The 5,000-nt window shown below is 53.2% G+C and overlaps 1 long non-coding RNA gene across 1 annotated transcript in view; it reads left to right on the forward strand.

Annotated features, from left to right (window-relative positions):
- Positions 1 to 5,000, forward strand: part of LOC126988873 (uncharacterized) — a 13,512-nt gene that overhangs the window by 7,931 nt on the left and 581 nt on the right. The window lies entirely within an intron of this gene.

Below are 5,000 nucleotides of genomic sequence, written 5' to 3' on the forward strand. Positions count from 1 at the left end.
TGTCCTTCAATTTTAGGCATATCTACGCTACGCAAGTCTGCCATGATTGTGCTTTCGGTGCTAATTAAAATACGCTACCGCAGCCATGAGATACTCCTACGAATAACTTCGGGAGAAAAGGAGCATGTTGGGTGCTCAGCTCAGTTCGTGCTCCCTATCTCGTTCATTCAAGTCCCACCCCAAAAGTCGGACTTTCTGAGACTGGACTGAGCGAGATAGGGAGCGCACTGAAAGTGAGCAACATTCCTACACTACGCAAGTGTATAGTTAATGCGGTTCAACTGTAATGTGTTCGGTGCTAATGAATTGAAAATACGAGCACTCAGTCATGAGATGTCCCGCGGAATTCCTTCAATTTTAGACGTATCTACGCTACGCAAGTCTGCCATGAATATTATGCCTTTGGTGCTAATCAAAATACGCTACCGCGGTCATGAGATATCCCTTCACCCTTGCCTCGTCCAGCGCTCGCGAGGCAAAGCGATCAGGCCATCAGGTGCCGGTGCGTTCGTTACCCCCGCCGTTTCCCCGCCACACGATTCATGACTGAGGGCCTCGTCCAGCGCTCAAGACGCAAAGTTTACCCGCCACACAGCAAATTGTATGTCGTATGAAGGGCCAGTGTCTCCTTGACTTGTCCGTTACTCCAGCCGTTTACCCGTCACTCGAGGATTCAGTGACTGCTGCTTCGGCCAGCGCTCAAGAGGCAAAGCGAACCATTATTAAAACCCATTAACTGCCAATGTTCCCATTTGGGAACACACATTAATGTGATATTATTGGCAATGAAACGTGCTTGTTGGGGGATAGCAGCATTCCTTCTCATGTTTGAACAGGTTCACTTTGCACCAGTCATCACACATCAACCTGTCAGGCTGCCTCTGTGTTTGCTGAACTTCGCTGATTTCACACCTATCTCGGAGCTCTGTAATACTTATTGATATTGGTAAGTATTATTGAGTGCAGTTCTCTAATAGACGTAGAAAATTACTGATAAATATGCCATCTATTACTGAATATGACCAACAGTAATTATCTGTTCTTTAGTTAGAGATATTATTGACAGAAAGTAATTGTTCCCAAATGGGAGGCCTGAGTCCGTTACTCCCGCCGTTTACCCGTCAGTGACAGCCTCGGCCAGCGCTCGAGAGGCAAAGCGAACCATTATTAAGGGAGAGCGAGCTACCCCAGCCGATTACCCGCTGGTCTCGGCCAGCGCTCGCGAGGCCTGAGTCCGTTACTCCCGCCGTTTACCCGTCAGTGACTGCCTCGGCCAGCAGCGCTCGAGAGGCAAAGCGAACCATTATTAAGGGAGAGCGATCTACCCCAGCCTATTACCCGCTGGTCTCGGCCAGCGCTCGCGAGGCCTGAGTCCGTTACTCCCGCCGTTTACCCGTCAGTGACTGCCTCGGCCAGCGCTCGAGAGGCAAAGCGAACCATTATTAAGGGAGGCGAGCTACCCCGCCGATTACCCGCTGGTCTCGGCCAGCGCTCGCGAGGCCTGAGTCCGTTACTCCCGCCGTTTACCCGTCAGTGACTGCCTCGGCCAGCGCTCGAGGCAAAGCGAACCATTATTAAGGGAGGCGAGCTACCCCGCCGATTACCCGCTGGTCTCGGCCAGCGCTCGCGAGGCCTGAGTCCGTTACTCCCGCCGTTTACCCGTCGGTGACTGCCTCGGCCAGCGCTCGAGGCAAAGCGAACCATTATTAAGGGAGGCGAGCTACCCCGCCGATTACCCGCTGGTCTCGGCCAGCGCTCGCGAGGCCTGAGTCCGTTACTCCGCCGTTTACCCGTCGGTGACTGCCTCGGCCAGCGCTCGAGAGGCAAAGCGAACCATTATTAAGGGAGGCGAGCTACCCCGCCGATTACCCGCTGGTCTCGGCCAGCGCTCGCGAGGCCTGAGTCCGTTACTCCGCCGTTTACCCGTCAGTGACTGCCTCGGCCAGCAGCGCTCGAGGCAAAGCGAACCATAATTAAGGAGGCGAGCTACCCCAGCCGATTACCCGCTGGTCTCGGCCAGCGCTCGCGAGGCCTGAGTCCGTTACTCCCGCCGTTTACCCGTCCGTGACTGCCTCGGCCAGCAGCGCTCGAGAGGCAAAGCGAACCATTATTAAGGGGAGGCAGCTACCCCGCCGATTACCCGCTGGTCTCGGCCAGCGCTCGCGAGGCCTGAGTCCGTTACTCCCGCCGTTTACCCGTCAGTGACTGCCTCGGCCAGCAGCGCTCGAGAGGCAAAGCGAACCATTATTAAGGGAGGCGAGCTACCACCGCCGATTACCCGCTGGTCTCGGCCAGCGCTCGCGAGGCCTGAGTCCGTTACTCCCGCCGTTTACCCGTCAGTGACTGCCTCGGCCAGCAGCGCTCGAGAGGCAAAGCGAACCATTATTAAGGGAGAGCGAGCTCCCCCCGCCGATTACCCGCGGGTCTCGGCCAGCGCTCGCGAGGCCTGAGTCCGTTACTCCCGCCGTTTACCCGTCAGTGACAGCCTCGGCCAGCGCTCGAGAGGCAAAGCGAACCATGATTAAGGGAGGCGAGCTACCCCGCCGATTACCCGCTGGTCTCGGCCAGCGCTCGCGAGGCCTGAGTCCGTTAGTCCCGCCGTTTACCCGTCAGTGACTGCCTCGGCCAGCAGCGCTCGAGAGGCAAAGCGAACCATTATTAAGGGCGAGCGAGCTACCCCCGCCGATTACCCGCTGGTCTCGGCCAGCGCTCGCGAGGCCTGAGTCCGTTACTCCCGCCGTTTACCCGTCAGTGACTGCCTCGGCCAGCAGCGCTCGAGAGGCAAAGTGAACCATTATTAAGGGAGAGCGAGCTACCCCCGCCGATTTTTACCCGTTTGCCTCGTCCAGCAGCGAGCGCTCACGAACCATCAGGTGCTGGCGCGTTACCCCCGCCGTTTACCCGCCACACGATTCATGACCGAGGGAGGGCCCCGCCCCGCCCCACAGCAAATTGTGCTACAATTTCCAAAGTCCTGGGAAAATTCTTCCACCACTTGCAGGGAACATATCCAGCTTGTCGTAGTAGCCAGCACACGACTTAATAAATGACGACGCACCATACGAGGCTGAGGCAGGCGCCTGCCTCCTCGTCGTCGTCGTCGGTCTAAGGATCCGCGGAGAAACTAGCAACAGCAGCAAATTCAAGGCTCGTGTCCGGAGGATTTCGCCATCAGGTTGCGTGACGAAACCTCCAGCCTTGTTAGGGAGAAGTCTTAACGGATCGCAGTGAGGATGCTGCTCTGCCGCCAACAACACCCTGACCGGTACGTAAGTCGTCTGCGAACGATTCGGTACGGCACATCAGCATCTGGGTGTTCTCTACTAGGGAGGGGAGAGCCTGAACCTGTTTGTCGAGGCACTCCCGAGTTCCCTCTGCACGGGTCCATCTTCTAGCCCCGCCCGCGAACGAGCGGGGAGCGAATCTCTCGAAAATTCAATGGTGACCATCCCGATGCAGGCCGTACGCGGTATCGTTGGTCATCCAGCCGGGATTCTGCCTTAGAGGCTTTCAGGCATAATCCCACGGACGTAGCCTCGCTCCACTGGCCGATCGACCAAGAGCGGAACCATATGTCCGGACCTGCCGTTCCTCTCGTACTGAGCAGGACTGCTGTATCAACGACACAACTGCCAACAGTAGGGTAAAACTAACCTGTCTCGCGACCAATGGTACAGGCTCACTTTGTAGGTAATCTCACGTCGGGCGGTCCTGAACCCAAATTTATAACATGGGCGGTATGGGGACTGGGAACATGAGAAAACCAGGGTAAAATGGAGCACTTCCTGCCGGTGAAAATCTGTTATTTTGATGCCAGTGGTGAGAAATTACGTTACCAGTCTCCAATGAAGGGTAAAACCCCCCCAAACCCCCCCACTAGGGAAAAATTAGCCTGTCTGAAAATGAAGTGGGTGAAAATGGGACCGTCCATAGAACACCCTCTGAGGGGGTTACGTACGATGATAGTGTTTTTTCTCTCCCTGTTTGGCCCACGACGTTACCCAAGTGTATATTTAATGTGCTTCAGTTGCATTGTCGGGCGATGCTAATTAATTGAAAATACGACCACGCAGTCATCAAATGGCACTAGAGAAAACTTCAAGTTAAGATATAAGTTCGCTTCGATAGTGTATAGGTAATGTGCTTCAACTGTAATGTTTGATGGTGCTAATTAATTGAAAATACGATCACTCAGTCATGAGATGAACCCAAGAACAACTTCAGGGTAAGATATGCCTTCGCTACGATAGTGTGCGGGTAATGTGTTTCAATTGTAATGTTTGACGGTGCTAATTAATTGAAAATACGAGCACTCAGTCATGAGATGACCCTAGGAAAAACTTCACGTTTAGATATACCTTCGTTACGATAGTGTATAGGTAACCTGCTTCAATTATTATGTTTGACGGTGCTAATTAATTGAAAATACGAGCACTCAGTCATGAGATGACCCTAGGAAAAACTTCAAGTTTAGATATACCTACGCTGAATCCTGTTGGACCGTAGGAGTGGGTTTGACGTCTCTATATAATATGCCTCGATAGTAGTGTATGAAGATGCTAATGAAGTGAAAATACGACCACGCAGTCATGAGATGTCCTATCAAAGTCACCCTTCCGGATGAATTCTACAGTCCTTAAATTCATAGTTATTTAGCCCAGTGTGCGTAAGGGTGTCTGCATTAAGGATACTTCTCTGGGATGCTTGTTTCCCACATTCCTGACATCCACAGTTTTTTTTTACCCCAGTGTGTGTAAGGGTGTTTCTATCAAGGCCACCCTTCCCGGTGATTCCCACACTCCTTAAATTCATCATTCTTTACACCAGTGTGTATAAGGGGGTGCGCGTCAGGGATATTCTTGTGGGTGGATTGTTTCCCACATTCTTGACATTCATAGTTTTGTACCCCAGTGTGTGTTAGGGTGTCTCTATCAGGGTCACCCTTCCTTCCGGTTGATTCCGACACGCCTTACATTCATAATTCTTTACACTAGTGTGTG

This window comes from Eriocheir sinensis, unplaced genomic scaffold (assembly GCF_024679095.1).
Source record: "Eriocheir sinensis breed Jianghai 21 unplaced genomic scaffold, ASM2467909v1 Scaffold10, whole genome shotgun sequence".
NCBI classification, from domain to species: domain Eukaryota; kingdom Metazoa; phylum Arthropoda; class Malacostraca; order Decapoda; family Varunidae; genus Eriocheir; species Eriocheir sinensis.